The sequence below is a fragment of the Saccopteryx bilineata genome, chromosome 12 (assembly GCF_036850765.1).
Source record: "Saccopteryx bilineata isolate mSacBil1 chromosome 12, mSacBil1_pri_phased_curated, whole genome shotgun sequence".
NCBI lineage: Eukaryota > Metazoa > Chordata > Mammalia > Chiroptera > Emballonuridae > Saccopteryx > Saccopteryx bilineata.
This window is the reverse complement of record NC_089501.1, coordinates 22227018-22244493: the sequence shown is the minus strand read 5'-3', so window position 1 is coordinate 22244493 and position 17476 is coordinate 22227018. Positions and strand designations below refer to the sequence as shown.

Sequence of the window (17476 nt, the reverse complement as noted above, 5' to 3'; positions counted from 1 at the left end):
TCTTAAAAGGTGACTAATTCTGGAATCCCACCGTAGCTACAGCAATGCTCAAACTGAAGTGGGTAGGCCAGGACACAGGGTTGGAAGCTACTCTGCAGCCTTTCTGAACACAGCTTTCTGCTCCATTACAAACCAGCGTTTGGCTCTCCAGAGACACCAGCCCTGACACCTAAAAGATCAGCACTCAGCAAAACCCCGTCTTGCAGATCCTAGCCATGTACAAGAAGGTTGGAAGTTCCGCCAGATTCCAACTATACTGCTCACAAAAATTAGGGGATATTTCAAAATGAATATGAAGCGATAAAGAAAAGAAGCACTTGATTCTTTTTTTATTAAACAAGAACATCAGAAAAGCAGATGGCAAGTCAAAGAAAGTTGTTCGATTATGCAAATAAGAGGCAAAACCAACTTTTATTTCATTGGTGAAAATGCACTATACAAAAGGCTGAAAGTACTGGAGTATCTGCACATTCCCTGACCCCCTAATTCCTGTGAGCAGTGTATTTGTTTTGAGCTTTGCCATATAATTATTTTAGGGTTTGTAAAGGACATTGACACTCAGTCTTTTTATTGAATTCTCAAAGCACAGCTGAGTGTAGTTCATAGAATCCATCAACAGGTACTATTATCCTCATGTTACAGATGAAGAAATGGAGGAAGTTAACTGAATCAAATGCAATGGTAATAATTAGGAGTTAACATTAGGCATTTTGAATGTTATTCATTATATATATTTATTAAATAACAATAATGCAAATATATCTACTGTTACATTTATTAATAGTCACTATTATTATCTATTATTAATTTTAATTAAGGGTGATTTACTGTGTGTCAATCACCCTACTAAGTGACTTAAGCACACTTTCTTTTTTAATATATATATATTTTTAAATGTTGCAATAAATACCATTATTATCCCTGCTTTACCAGGGAGAAAATAAGCCTAAAGAGCTTAAATAACTTACCCAAAATCATACAGCTAATAAGTGGTGGAGACAGAACTTCAGTCCACATCTGGTTAGTTTCCAGCTCGCTAGGCTATATTGCCTCTCCTAGCATGCTTTGAAGTGCTGTTCAGGTGCAGGGGCCAGTGAGATCTGTCAGCCCAGGAACTTGCATGGAAAATAAAGGGCTTTGGGAAAGAATGTATGTAATTAAATAGATCACATAAACTGCCCCTACATTAAATTAAAAAGCTAAAGGTAGCCTGACCAGGTGGCAGCACAGTGGATAGAACATCAAACTGGGACGTGGAGGACCCAGGTTTGAGACCCCAAGGTTGCCTGCATGAGCAAGGGCTCATCTGGCTTGAGCAAGGCTCACCAGTTTGAGCACAGGGTCTCTGGCTTGAGCCCAAATGTCTTGAGCAAGGGGTCAATGGCTCTGCTGTAGCCCTCCAGCCAAGGCAAATATGAGAAAGCAAACAATGAACAACTAAGGAGCCACAACGAAGAACTAATGCTTCTCATCTCTCTCCCTTCCTGTTTGTCTATCCTTGTCTGTCCCTTGCCTTGTCTGTCACCAAAAAAAAAAAAAAAAAAAAGCTAAAGGTAATAATACATTTGTGATATTTTTCAATCATTCCTATGCTTGGGTTTACAGGCTTGGCATTGAAGGAGGCCATGTTTCCTTGCCTGGTGAGTTGGTGTTGGTCAGGATCCTGGGGGCTGCCTGCCGGGCTCTGGCCATGGACCAGACTGATCGAGAGGCCAGCAGGGTAATACCAAAAGTGATAGTAAACAGTATTTCTAGTGGGTAAGAACTAAGTAAGTAAGATGCTATGTACAGTTTAATTTGACTTCTTTTTAAATTGTATTATGCAGCGTACCATACAATCTCAGAATTAAAGACAAAACAAAAAAAAAAAACCCTGCTTTATTTTCCATTTACAGTTACAAAGAGAAGAGCTGGGTTATGTTTTTAACCTGTTTCATTCACAGAGTCCTCAGCACCCCCGACTCTCTGGGTGGCTCACTTTACTTTCTTCACAGTTGTCACTATGATGAAGCACTGAGTACAAGAGGTAGGAATGCAGTATTTCAGTACCATTTGTCTTACCACAGCAAACTTCTCAATCTGATTTCTCTAATGAATGCAGAAGCAGCCATCACACACACCAGATTACTGGTCACTGAAATACAATTCCTTCCCTTAGAAATTCAATGCTGACCTTGGGAATACAAACTCTTTTAAGTTGCCCAAAATATGTACTCTTGCAAATATAGCTCCCTTGCGGGTAGAGCGCAGAGCACATTCCTGGCAGCTGTGGCTGATGCAATGCTGTGAGAATACTCCAGCTCCCAGAAGCCTCCTGGGCATACCCAGGGGGGGAGCTCACCTACTATAAGAAAGTGACTTAGCGCCAACCACTCAGCCCCTGACCTTTTCAGCCATTGGCTATGAAGGACATGCTGTAACATCCTATTGACTGAACCTATGTATATAAGCTAGTTTACTTCCTGAATAAAGTGGATCTGTGTCACTGAACCTGGTCCCTGGAGTCGGGTCTTTGCATCTTCGTTGTCCTCACCCCCAGCAGGACTTGTCTACAACTGGTGCCCAACTGTAATTTGTGTAATGTGATACCATCATGCTCTCTGGAGCAGAGATGGAAATGCTGACTGCCATTGCCATGTTCTCCTCTTTGGTACAGTGTAAGACCTGCCAGGATGGCAGGGATGAGGGGGGTGGCTGAGACCTCATGTGCATGGACTGATTTCCTGGACTACGACCTGAGTGGGCACTGGCTCCTTTTTGGATGGACTTACAGATTTTGGACAATGTGAAATACCCTGATGGGAGTGGGGGGAAGCTTTGCTGGAGGCCCTACCCCTGCCCTGGGAAGCTTTTCCCATGGCTAGAAAGAAGGCTGAGGACATTTTGTGCTTTGGCAAAATGCTCAGAGACTGATGAAGTGTACCTTTGTATTGTCAAAATTGTATGATTTGTCATGTTGCTGTAATTTGTGTAATGTGCTTTGCAACCATATGCAGTATGCAGCCCACAGCAAGCCATCCGTTCTGTGTTTGGATGCTGGGACCTTTGTGGGAAGGAGGCATGCATTGACCTACGTCCATTTTTTACAATCAAAATGGAACTGTGTTTAACAGCACCTAGAAGGTTTCTGTAACACAATGGGAGAGAAATGACATCCTGACCCCTAGGAGAAATCCCCTGTTTAAGATCCCCGTTCTATTTCCTAACTAGTCAAACATTATAGAAACTTGCCTCATTGTTTAATCCAGCTAATCTATTAGCATATAGTATAATAGGTATTATAGTTTTAGTTCTACTAGGGTTCTGTTGCATAATGCGTAGCATTCAGAAGCTACAACAACGGCAAGCTGTCATTCATCAAGTCCAATTGGCCTTAATTAAAAGAGAAGGGGGAGATGTGGGTGGAGCGCAGAGCACATTCCTAGCAGCTGTGGCTGATGCAATGCTGTGAGAATACTCCAGCTCCCAGAACCCTCCTGGGCATACCCAGGAAGGAAGCTCGCCCACAATAAGGAAGTGACTTAGCACCAACCACGCAGCTCCCTGATCTTTTCAGCCATTGGCTATGAAGGACAGGCTGTAACATCCTATTGGCTGAACCCATGTATATAAGCTAGTTTACTTCCTGAATAAAGTGGATCTGCATCACTGAACCTGGTCCCCAGAGTCGGGTCTTTCTGTCTCAATCGTCCTCACCCCCAGCAGGACTTGTCCACACTCCCTAGAATTAAATCCAAAATGGTATATCTTCAAAACAACAGCTGAATAGTAAACTGCTTTCATTTTTTAAGGACTAAAAGTGACATGCTATTATAAGCATGCATATTATTTTGGCAAAGGTAACAGCTAAAGTTTTTTAATTTAACTTAATAAAAAGCACTAACATAAAGGGGGAAAAAAGAGACATAGAATAAATGCTGACAACCCAGAAAAATAGCTATGAAACCCTATTCTTTTTTGTTGTGTGCTTATTCACACTTTTCTCCCCTGACCTTTTTCTTAAATTCTCTTTTGCATATTTTAAGTTCTATCTAATCTTCAAGGTTCAATTCAGTCCTCATCTCTTTTTTGTTTTGTTTTGTTTTGTTTTGTTTTACACAGAGAGAAAGGGGGATAGATAGGGACAGACAGACAGGAATGGAGAGATGAGAAGCATCAATCATTAGTTCTTTGTTGAGACACCTTAGTTGTTCATTGATTGCTTTCTCACATGTGCCTTGACCGTGGACCTTCAGCAGACTGAGTAACCCTCGGGCCAGGGACCTTGGGTCCAAGCTGGTGAGCCTTGCTCAAACCAGATGAGCCCATGCTCAAGCTGGCGACTTCGGGGTCTCGAACATGGGTCCTTCTACATCCCAGTCCAACGCTCTATCCACTGTGCCACCGCCTGGTCAGGCCAGTCCTCATCTCTTAAGGGAGGTCTTCTTATCCCTATCTGTGGACTCACATAAATCTTTCCTTCATGTGAGTACCTACAATTGAACATGGTTATTACCATACAATTTAGCATTTAAATATATTCTCAGTGATTAGTGTCTGATTATTATAATCCCTAAACAGAATATGAGCTTCTTGAAGTTATAACTAGTAATTATTATTAATATAAATAATTATAATAATGCCAGCAATTTCTATTTGTGGGGAACTTCTTATGAACCAGGGACATATAAAATGTCATTTAGCTGTAACAACCCTATGAGGTAAATATTATTATATCCTCATTAAGCGCAAGAGGAAACCAAATGATAGCTAGAAGGTAAGCTTGCTATAAGAAGACAGACTGTAATTCGAATCCACTGGCTAATCATGCCACTTTTTTCCCCTCTGGAGCAAGTAAGCCCATGTACTACACAAAATATATTTTATGGTGAGGATACTCACCTTCATTAGAGCTAGACAACTTCTGCTGGGAAAGGTGAAAAATTCCCCAAATGCTGGATTATGGTGAGGTTGAATTTATAAGAGCAATTGACAAGTATTATATTCCTTCTTTATTTTGGGAACATTCCAAAAGGCCAAATTGTCCCAAAGGCACTAAACAGAAGCATACTTGCCATCCTGTGTATTCAAACTGTCACTGTCACTGGCTCATAGGAAAGCAACCAATTGTTCTTTTGGTAGAGATTAAGATTTCAGAATTTAGTGAATGGACCATATTCATTCTTCTTCCTGTATGGAATAAAATCATCACATGGGATATCTGCCAGTGAAATACAACAATCTCAAAAATGAATACGAACCTTCTATAGACTGGAAGTTCATTTTTAAAATATCAGAAGAAGATGTTGATCTCTAGAAAGTAAAGTATTAATGAAAAAAAATGATAGTATCTTATAAAGCATAGTTGAAGAGGGTCTTTAAAACAAGTTTTAAAAGAACCATGTTTATTTAAAAGGAGGGAATGTAGAGCTAGAGAGATCCAACTATAAAAATACAAAATGGAGACCATGAGAGTAAAGGGGATCAAGTATACGGTGATGGAAGATTTGATTTGGGGTAGTAAACACACTACATAATATATAGAGGATGTATCATAGAATTATACACTTGAAACCTATGCAATTTTATTAACCAATGTCACCCAATAAATTTAATTTAAAAATAAATAAGCAAACAAAAGAGAGTAATAAACAGAGGTAGAAGGCAAAGTCACGAGGTTGTAATTTAACCTGAAACAGACTAAGGGTGTTGCTGATATATGCCTTTATTGACTCCCCATGCCACCTACCCCTTACATTCCTGGGTAACCCCTTCTGGAAACAAAATGCCTAACAGCAGAGAAGCTGTGCAGCCAGGTCTACGACAAGGATAGACTGTTATTTCTCCATGGGGCGCCTGGGGCTACGTGGAATGTTGGCTGTAAATGTTCTGAAGCCGCCTCTCCCTTCTCTTCTCTGAGGGCTTCTCTCCAACCTTCTCTTCCCTCTTTGCCAATGTGGCTGCTGCATCTTATCTTCTATCTTTTTCCTCCACTCTCTTCCCCTTGCCACTTGCCTCCTCTGTCCTGTAGAGAGAGGGGAGGTGAGTGACAGATGAAGGAGATTTAGAATCCCAGCACTCATTGATTCAATTTCCAAAATGCTCATTTACACTGATTGTAACTGCAGTGTTGGGTAGTTTTCTAAAATCTGTTGATTCCAATCGGAAGGCAGTTTCTTTCAACCTTTTAAAGCCTGTTTCTTCTCATTTCTTTTTTCTAACAGGACTTTAGTAGTGATGGTTTTTATTTAATCTTCTCTTACTATTTCAAATCTTATCTATTTTATTCCTACAGCCATCCTAAAGCCCAGGACTACAATAATACAATACTTTTACTATCAGTCTTAAAAATTTGCCATAAGATCTATATTTTCTTTGACATAAAAAGATTACTTTAAATTATGTGACAAGCTCTTTTTATGAGGTCAGCATTACTTTAATTCCAAAACCAGATAAAGATACTACAATGAAAGAAAATTATAGGCCAATATCCCTAGTGAACATAGATGTAAAATCCTCAATAAAATATTAGCAAACTGGATCCAGCAATATATTCAGAAGATCATACACCACGATCAAGTGAAATTTATTCCAGGGATGCAAGATAGGTATAATATTTGAAAATCAATAAATGTGATACATCACAGAAACAAAATGAAGTATAGAAATTACACAATCATACCAACAGATGCAGAAAAAACATTCTGTAAAATCCAGCACTTATTTATGATAAAAACTCTCACCAAAGTGGAAATAGAGTGATCATGCCTCTCCATAATAAAGGCCATATATGGCAAACCCCAACCAACCTCAATGAGCAAAAACTAAGAGTATTTCCTCTAAGATGCAGAACAAGACAAGGATACCCACTTTCACCATTCTTACTCAACATAGTACTGGAAGTCTTAGCCACAACAATCTGACAAGGAGAAAAATAAAAGACATCCAAATTTGAAAAGAAAAAGTAAAAATATCACTCACAGATGACAAAATACTATACATAGAAAATCCTAAACACTCAACCAAAAAGCTACTAGGCCTGATAAATGAATCTAGTAAAGTAGCAGAATATAAAATTAATATTCAAAAATTGGTGGCATTTTTATACACCAATAATGAACTATCAGAAAAATAAATTAAGAAAATACTCTTATTTACTATCAGCAAAAAAAAAAATAAAATAAGGTACCTCGAAATAAATTTAACCAAGAAAGTAAAAAAGACCAGTACTCAGAAAATTATAGAATACTAAAGAAAAAAATTGAGAAAGACACAAATAAGTGAAAGCATACATGGTTTATGAATTGGAAGAATTAACCTTATTAAAATTCCCACACTACCCATGCAATCTATGGATTCAATGAAATTTCTATTAAAATACCAATGGCACATATCACAGATCTGGAACAAGTGTTCCAAAAACTTATATGGAACCACAAAACAACCTTAATAGTCTCATAAATCTTGAGAAAAAAATAAAATTGGAGGAATCACACTACCTGATATCAAAGTATACTACAAGACCACTGTAATCAAAACTAAAGACAGTTTGGCATCAGAACAGGCATATAAATCAATGGAGCAGAACACAGAGCCCAGAAATAAACCCACAATTTTTTTAAAAGATTTTATTTATTCATTTTAGAGAGGAGAGAGAGAGAGAGAGAGAGGGAAAGGGAGGAGGAGAAGGAAGCATCAACTCCCATATGTGCCTTCATCAAGAAAACCAGGGTTTTGAACTGGCAACCTCAGAATTCCAAGTCGATGCTTTATCCACTGTGCCACCACAGGTCAGGCAAAACCTACACTTTTATGGTCAATTAATATTTGACAAATGAACCAAGAACATGCAATGCAGTAAAAACGGTCTCTTTAATTAATGGTGTTAGAAAAATTGAACAGGTACATGCAAAAAAAAAAAAAAAAAAATGAAACTAGACTACCAACTTACACCATCTACAAGAGTAAACTCAGCCCTGGCAGTTGGCTCAGTGGTAGAGTTTCAGCCCAGCATGTGGATGTCCCAGGTTCAATTCCCAGCCAGGGCACATAGGAGAAATGCCCATCTGCTTCTCCAACCTTCTCCCTCTTCTTTCTCTCTATCTCTTCCCTTCCTGCAGCCAAGGCTCCACTGGAGCAAAGTTGGTTCAAGTGCTGAGGATGGCTCCATAGCCTCTGCCTCAGGTGCTAGAATGGCTCTGGTAGCAATGGAGCAATGCCCCAGATGGGCAGAGCATCATCCCTTAGTGGGTATGCTGGGTGAATCCCAGCTGGGCAGATCCACCCCAGGCACATGCGGGAGTTTGTCTCTCTGCCTCTCCACTTCTCACTTCAGAAAAATACAAAAGAAAATAAAAAGAATAAACTCAAAATAGATTAAAGACTAAAATATAAGTCATGAACCATACAAATCATAGAAGAAAACATAGCCATAAAATCTCATACATCTCTCGTAGCAATATTTCTTGCTGAACTATCTCCTTGGGCAAGGGAAACAAAGGAAAATAAATGGGAGTACATCAAACTAAAAAGCTTTTGCACAGCAAAAGAAACCATCAACAAAATGAAAAGACAACCCACTGAATTGGCAAATATATTTGCTAATACATCTGAAAAGGGACTAATTTCCAAAATATATAAATAATTTATACAACTCAACACCAAGAAGACAAACAATCCAATAAAAAATAGGCAAAGGATCTGAATAGGCACTTCTCCAAAGAGACCATTCAGATGGCCAATACACATGTGAAAGGATGCTCAATGTCACTAATCATCAGAGAAATGAAAATTAAAACCACAATGAGATATGACCTTATACCTATCAGAATGGCTTGTATCAGTAAATCAACAAAACAAGTGTTGATGAGGATGTGGAGAAAAGGGAGCCCTTGTGTACTCTTGGTAAGGATGCAGACTGGTGGAGCCACTGTGGAAAACAGTATGGAATTTCCTCAAAAATTCCCAGTGAACCCACATGGGATATATAAAAAAAAAACCTTAAAACACTAATTCAAAAGAATATATGCACCCCTATGTTCATTGCAGCATTATTTACAATAGCCAAAATCTGGAAACAGCCCAAGTGCCCATCAGCAGAAAGTTGTTGCATATTTACAAAATGGAATACTACTTGGCTGTAAAAAAAAAAAAAAAAAAGAAAATTTACCTTTGGGGACAGCATGGATGGACCCGCTAAGTAAAATAAGACAGTCAGAGAAAGACAAGTACCATATGCTCTCACTTATATGTGGAATCTAATCAACAAAATAATTTAACAAACGAATTAGAAACAGAAGCAAGGATACACAGAACAGACTAACAGCTGTCAGAGAGGAGGCAGGTTGGGGACTGGTTGGAAAAAGGTGAAAGGATTAAGCAAATATATTTATATGTGATTCATAGACACAAACAACACTACGATGACAGCCAGAGGGCAAGGGGGTGGGAGAGACAGAAGTGGGCAATAAAGGATAAATGGGGACAGAAGAAGATTTGATCTTCGGTGATGAGCGCATGATGCAATATGTAGATAATGTCTTCTTGAGTTCTACGCTTGAAACCTGTATGGTTTTATTAATCAATGTCACCACCGTAAATTCAATGAACAATTTTTAAGTAATAAATAAATGTGACAAAATACAACATAGCCACATAATAAAATGGTCATAACTCAAAAAACTATAACTATATAGAAAAAACAGGAAATCTGTTTCAAAATGTTGAAAGTCTCTAGTTAGTGGGAATTTGACTGATTATTTTCATTTTTCACATTTTCTTTAAAAATAATTTTTAAAAATATACATGCATAGCTTGATTGACCAAAATAAATAAATAAATAAAAAATAAGTTGTAAGGCTTAACTTAGTGACAAGAAAAGCTGTCTGAGAACCGGATGGACAAGTGGGAAACAGAGGAGGAACACAGGCATGTGTCTAATAGTGAAATAGGGAGTTGGTGACAATGATCTAGTCAAAGCTGGCGATGTTATCCTTGAATGAAAAGCTCTGGGGGAAAAGCAAATTTCTATTTATTATTGATCACGGCTTTTTAACCATAAGAGCCACTCCAGCCATACAAACTGCTTCCTTGCAGCCTCATTGGTTGGTTCTAAAAAACTCACATAATCCAAAAAGAAGGGAAGGAAAAATTGAGGCTGTAACCAAATATGGGCTGAATTGCTCTTGGTGAGAGGCAGGGAGCTTGTCTCAGGGAGAAATGAACTAAGAACCTCCAGTTTGGATGTTAGCCTGCGCAAGTGATAACCCCATCCAATTCCCAAGAGGAAACGGCTATAGAAATAAAAGGAAAACAGCACAACAATGTTTAAAGCTGAAGAACACAAAAACAGTAGACGGAGCCTTACAAAATGGAACAATGGTCCAAGTAAAGCCTAAACTGCGGGAGCGCCAGACCGTGAAATGGAGAAACAATGCGTGCTGGAGTGGCACTGAAGATTCAAAAGCATCTGTTAATTCAAGCAAGATCAAAACAGAAATCAGTCTATTCATGAGACTTCCAAAAGATCATTAAAAACTAATTACTTTCAGTTTACCTCAATTGCTTTCTTGCTTTTAGCTGTGAATTGTTCTTCCTCACCCATGGTCGAAATGGCCATGGAATAAACGGTCTATTCCAACCCAGATCACAGTGGGTCCAGTGGCCCCATTCTGGGGCCCAGACACTAAATCAAAGTACTTCTAAGTATTATCACAGACTCTCCACTGACAAATACAAAGCTTATGTATGCAACTCAGTGACACCTAATTACATAAAGCGATGTCATGAATTATTCCAGTTTCAAAAAAATTATTATGAGAAACATATGAAATTTCTCAAAGTTTCAGACATAATTAATTTCAAAAAGGAGAAGTCAAAACCTTCTTTTCTAAGGCTGCAGTCAGTGATTTGACATGTTGGTGAATCAGTTCTATTGTTCAGAAAGAGGCTACATGACAATACAGAGACAATTCTTATTTATTCTCCAAATCTGGTGCAATAGTCAAAAAACAAAAGAAAATCTTCTGCCACTCAAGAAAATGCATTCTATCAAGTGGCATTCTCAAGAAAATAATGGCTTTAAAAAAATCCTAACAATATTTATTTTCATTTGACCTTGGTAAATAATCTCATTTTCCTTTCAATGTAAAGATTTCCAACTACTTTGTTGCCAAATAAAACTGAATTTCTTCTTTCCATTATTTGGGTATATTTTCTAGAATAGTCAATGTGCTCTCAGTTATTTCTTAGGAAGCCAAGGGGCTAGCAGTAGCCCACAATTATATTTGTTAGAGAACAAATAACAATAGAAAGAAACATTTCAGAATACTATCTCTGTGTGTGTGTGTGACAGACAGAGAGAGACAAAGAGGGACAGACAGGACAGACAGACAGGAGGAAGGGAGAGAGATGAAAAGCATCAGTTTTTCATTGCTGCACCATAGTTGTTCGTTGATTGCTTTCTCATATGTGCCTTGACCGGGGGGCTACAGCAGAGTTAGTGACCCCTTGCTCAAGCCAGCAACCTTGTGCTCAAGCTGGTGAGCCTTGCTCAAACTAGATGAGCCCGCGTTCAAGCTTGAGACCTCCGGGTTTCGAACCTGGGTCTTCTGCATCCCAGTTCAACGTTCTATCCACTGCGCCACTGCCTGGTCAGGCTTAGAATTGTATCTTTACATGTAATTAGAAAAAGACCAGTGTTAAATATGGTGAAAAAAGGTGTTAACTATCAAGAACTCCTCTTTCCTGAATGTTTGTTTGTTGTGTTTTTATGGTAAAATACACAGATACAATATCAATGCCTGAATTACTATCTATTTTTAATGAAAATGGCTTCTATTTCCTTAGTAGTCTGTAATTTTCATAGTATATTTACATATTTGATAGCCACAAAATTTCTCTATGACATATCTTTCATTTGGGAACATACTTCTTCCCATTCTACAGGTAAGAAAACTAGAGCTCTGAACATTTATAGAAATTATCAAGGTCATATACATGTGAGAAAAAAGAACCTGGAATATAATGGTCTCCAATTTAATAAAAACTATTGAGAAAAAGAGGAATTAATATATATTGGAGGCCTTATATATGTCAGGCACCTTACTAGTGCTTTACAAAGGACATTTCATTCTATCTTTAAAATAGCCCTATAAGTCAAGTATTCTTATTCCTACAGATGTACATACCAAATTTCAGAAATTATGAATGCCTTCACCAAATTTACCCAGCTAAAACATATATAGCAGAGCTATAATTCCAGTGTGGGTTTCTGACTATACTATCCATGTTCTTTCCATTATTTTTTAATGCCATTTCTACCTACAAATTGGAAGATATGGCCTTTGTTACACAAAATTCAAAATTAGTCACTTAGAAAACTTTACTCATTTAAAAATAAAATAAATTATATTGATGTTCAAAAATTATAATTTAATACAAATGCAATCAAAGCCAAATACCACAACGCAATTGTAACACATCCAGAGTTTGTGCTTTTTCTTATACAAACATCTCTCAAGGACATGACACGGTTACACTAAAAAAAATCTAGTCCTTACTCCATAAAGCAATGCAATCATTACTTTCTTTACAATAACCTAGCCTCTTTACTTCCTCTCACTATCACGATCTATTCTTTTCCAAGGATAATGAGGTAAGTGAGATATAGAAATTTTCTCATCACAAAGAAATCAGAAACATTGTACCCTCTAAAAAATGCAGATTTATTGCTAGGTGATACAGTTTAACGTACTTAAGAAAATTAACGCAAGGAAGTATATTTTTATTTATTCATTGATTTCAAAGAAAGTGAGAAAATTGATTTGTTGTTTCACTTATTTATGCATTTATTGGTTGATTTTTGTATGTGCCCTGACGGGGGATCAAACCTATAAACTTTGTCTATTGGGACAACACTCCAACCAAACTAGCCACTTGGCCAGGGTGCAAAAAAGTATAAAAAGGAATAAAATCTTCTAGTCGCTCAATGTCATAACTTTGATCCAAAAATTTTAGGGCAGTAGGAAAAATGGTCTTGCTAGGACAAAATGAAGTTCTCTCCTTCTTCAAGTATAAGAAAAAAAAGAATACTCACAATTGACAGAAAAACAGACAAAAAATCTTGGAATAAGAAGTCTCAGGCAAAACTATGAGAAAGAAAAAACAGTTAATTAACTAGATTGGATTTCACTTATGCTTATAATAAAATAAGGACATTTATCTTATTAAGAAGGTCAAAGATAAAGGGTAGAGTGTTGCTAAAGAGAGGTTGTTGAGCTGAAATTGAATGCACGTCTTACGTAACCTCCTTTTCCAAAAGAATGACTTTAGTTAGCTCACTTTGTGTCCCACACTTAACAGAGCATCTAATTTAGCTTCTTGACCTCATCTTCTGACTTTTTCTTCTCACATCAGCTTCAGCAACCTGCAAGGCTTGGCAGGCAGTAGAGAAATTTCTCCTCATTCCAAATATATTTCAGTGTTTGCAGCAGCAGAAAAACCTGTAGATTTATGCCTGAACAGTATCTTCAGACCTGCTACTTTCCCACAGTTACTGGTAAAATCATACTTGCTGGTTGAACATGTGTGAAAACATAAGTCCTTTTTACTATTAAACTTACTTGATTGATGGAATTGATTAGAACAACAATTAACTAAGTACAACCACTTTTTGCTTGTTTTGTTTTCAATTATGTTTGATAACTCAAATTAGAAAAAGTAGTCAAATTATGCTGTACCTTGATAATTAATTAGGATGATTAGACAACAGTTCAAAACCTCATGTTCAATTTCAATTACTTATATGGAAAGGAACATTCTGTTATGCAAATACACAGCTTGCATTAAGTACATTTTTTCTAAAGCAAAGGATATGGGTTAGCAAAAATATATCCATATAACTGAACACACACGAACTTTGGAGGGAGGCTAATATACTCACTATATGATTTACAGTAGCTGCCTCCTTCAGATAGAAAGGAATTATTTTCAATTTTATTGATGAAAAAACACATAGGATTTAAGAAAATTATCACTTTGGAATTCTCCGGTTCTTTAAATTGGAATTACGAATGACATTATTGTTTGTTTGTTTGTTTGTTTGTTTTACTGAGGAGAGAGAGAGACAGAGAGAGAAAGAGAATGGGGGAAGAGGAGGAAGCATCAACTCCCATATGTGCCTTGACCAGGCAAGCCCAGGATTTCGAACCAGCGACCTCAGCATTTCCAGGTTGACGCTTTATCCACTGCACCACCACAGGTCAGGCAAGGGAATGACATTATTAAAATGCATTGCCAGGCCTGACCTGTGGTGGCGCAGTGGATAAAACGTTGACCTGGAAATGCTGAGGTCGCTGGTTCAAAACCCTGGGCTTGCCTGGTCAAGGCACATATGGGAGTTGATGCTTCCAGCTCCTCCCCCCTTCTCTCTCTCTCCCACTCTCTGTCCTCTCTAAAAATGAATAAATAAAAAAAAATTTAAAATGCATTGCCACTTGATTATAAAAGTTCTTACAGTTACTTGTTTGCAAAATTAACTAGTTTCACTGGGGATATTACAAACACTGGAGTGGCATGTAGGTTGTTTTGTTGGTTTAAATTAACGTAGCAAGGAAAGCAATTTCTCAACCTCTAGCCTGAGACATATGAAAGAAATAATGCATCTTTCGTTTTCAGGTGGCTAATGTAGTATATTCAGATGAACACTTACCTGAAATGAACAATTTTCTATAGAACATTATGTGGGTCACTAAAATTGGCTCAAAGAAAATTTTTTTTAAAAACACAAATCAGTAACATCTGAAGAAATTAAATTGATAGTAGAAATACTATACTTCAAAAGAGACTAATTCAAGTTTTCACTTAAGAATTTCATCACAGTCTTTAGAAACAGGTAATTCTTGTGTTATACAAACTGTTCAGAGCAAAGTAAAAGATGAGAAATTATTCAACCTATTTTCCCAAGTAATAGTACCAGTACAAAAACAAGACAAAGTTCAAAAAAAAGAAATTATGGCCCTATCACATATATAAATGAAGATATATACACTTTAAGTAAAAATATTAGCAAATAAGATTAAGAGATATATTTTTAAAAATTAAATATCAAGACCAACTTGGATTTATCTCAGGAATGGATGGATGGTTTTGCATTAAAAATCCATCAATTCTTTCTATTAGAGGACAAAGACAAAAATCTTATAATGAATTTAAACCTGATTATTTTTTATCTTAGCAGACTAGGAATAGAAGGGAAAATTTTAACTTTCATAAAGTGTTACTAGTGGAAATATATAATAATTACCATACTTAGTGGATAAAAGGTTAGTAGCAGTACACTAAATATAGTATATAGGCATGTGTGTGTATTTGTAAAAAATACTACAAGATAGGCCCTGGCCGGTTGGCTCAGCGGTAGAGCGTTGGCCTGTCATGCGGGGGACCCGGGTTCGATTCCCGACCAGGGCACATAGGAGAAGCGCCATTTGCTTCTCCACCCCCCCCCCTCCTTCCTCTCTGTCTCCCTCTTCCCCTCCCGCAGCCAAGTTTCCATTGGAGCAAAGATGGCCCGGGCGCTGGGGATGGCTCCTTGGCCTCTGCCCCAGGCGCTAGAATGGTTCTGGTCGCGGCAGAGCGACGCCCGGGAGGGGCAGAGCATCGCCCCCTGGTGGGCAGAGTGTCGCCCCTAGTGGGCGTGCCGGGTGGATCCCGGTCGGGCGCATGCGGGAGTCTGTCTGACTGTCTCTCCCCGTTTCCAGCTTCGGAAAAATACAAAAAAAAAAAAAAAAAAGAATACTACAAGATAATACCAATGTCCAGCACTGTTTATTTACTATCCTCATCTATCCAAGACAAGAAAAATGAGATAAAAAGATCAGGAAAAAAGAGACAAAATTATCCATATTTGAATGTGATATGATCATTTACCCCAAAACTAAAAAAATCAACTTATAAATTATTAAGTTCATTAGAAAGTCTATTTAGGCAAGCAAATAGAACTTACAGAGTAACACATGCATTAAAATACAATGTACATTTTAATCCACACACACTTTTTAAAAAGTGTTGTGGATAATTTATGGTCTTAAGTATATATATCTCACATAAAAATAAAATGGTCTGGAAAGATACATATCAAATTAAATATTGTTGCTGCTTCTCAAAAAAAGAATCAGGATTGATGGTGACAATCAAAGGAGATTGTAGCCTTATCTATAATATTTTTGTTTTATAGCCTAGATATATTTATTAGTTGTACTATTAAAAACTGATAAATGAAATTGAAAATATACAATAATTAGATTAACCTATTTCTACATTTATTTGAATACCTTCATACTATTTCTTGAAGTTTGCATTATTACTTAGCTCTAGGATGTCATCAGGACAATATAGAAGCACATCAAATATAAGCTCATAAAAGTTAACATTGCTGCTAAGTGTACTTTATTGTTTAGAATTATTATCTATGCTGACCTGTGGTGGCACAGCAGATAAAGCGTTGAATTATTATCTATGAAAACTGATGTATTGTTGCTTTTTAAATTTAATACATAAAATTTAAGAACATTGAGGCCAAAGATAAAAAAGGTTTATATATGTGTGTGTGTGTGTATATATATATATATATATATATGTCTAAATACTAAATATACAATTTTTCCCACAACTTTACTAGCATTACAATATAAAAACAATAACCTGGCCATGAATTCAGGTCCGTTAAATAGTTTTATTGTGATAAAAATTGAAAGTTACTATTCAAATTATGATGACTACATTTTTAAATGTTATTTTTCAGAAAAGGTCACTATATCATTGAATTTCTCTTTATCTGGCAGAGATATTAAACATCTGTTAGCCAGGTTCCTTTGTGTGCCAGTTATAGGCCTTGAAAAGTTCACAATGATAAACATTTGTTTCCAAATCAAATATTTGCCTTAAAAATAATAGTAAGCCCTGGCCGGTTGGCTCAGCGGTAGAGCGACGGCCTGGCGTGCGGGGGACCCGGGTTCGATTCCCGGCCAGGGCACATAGGAGAAGCGCCCATTTGCTTCTCCACCCCTCCGCCGCGCTTTCCTCTCTGTCTCTCTCTTCCCCTCCCACAGCCAAGGCTCCATTGGAGCAAAGATGGCCCGGGCGCTGGGGATGGCTCCTTGGCCTCTGCCCCAGGCGCTAGAGTGGCTCTGGTCGCAGCAAAGCGACGCCCTGGAGGGGCAGAGCATTGCCCCCTGGTGGGCAGAGCGTCGCCCCTGGTGGGCGTGCCGGGTGGATCCCGGTCGGGCGCATGCGGGAGTCTGTCTGACTGTCTCTCCCCGTTTCCAGCTTCAAAAAAAAAAAAAAAAAAGTAAACTTTTTCTTAATTTCATGCAGATTGATAACTCACTTATTCACAGGCAACACAGCACCTAATTGTCAGAGATAGTCTCAATGTGTGTCTCATATGATAAACAGTCCTTAGATGCAATATTGAGAGAAAAAAGCATACATTCATTTG

The 17476-nt window shown here is 37.7% G+C and overlaps 1 non-coding gene across 1 annotated transcript; it reads left to right on the top strand.

The window, feature by feature from the left end:
• The first annotated feature begins 15371 nt into the window (after nt 1-15371).
• TRNAD-GUC (transfer RNA aspartic acid (anticodon GUC)) lies at nt 15372-15447 on the top strand. The gene has a single exon. It is a non-coding gene; the product is annotated as a tRNA-Asp (tRNA).
• Nucleotides 15448-17476: the final 2029 nt, after the last annotated feature.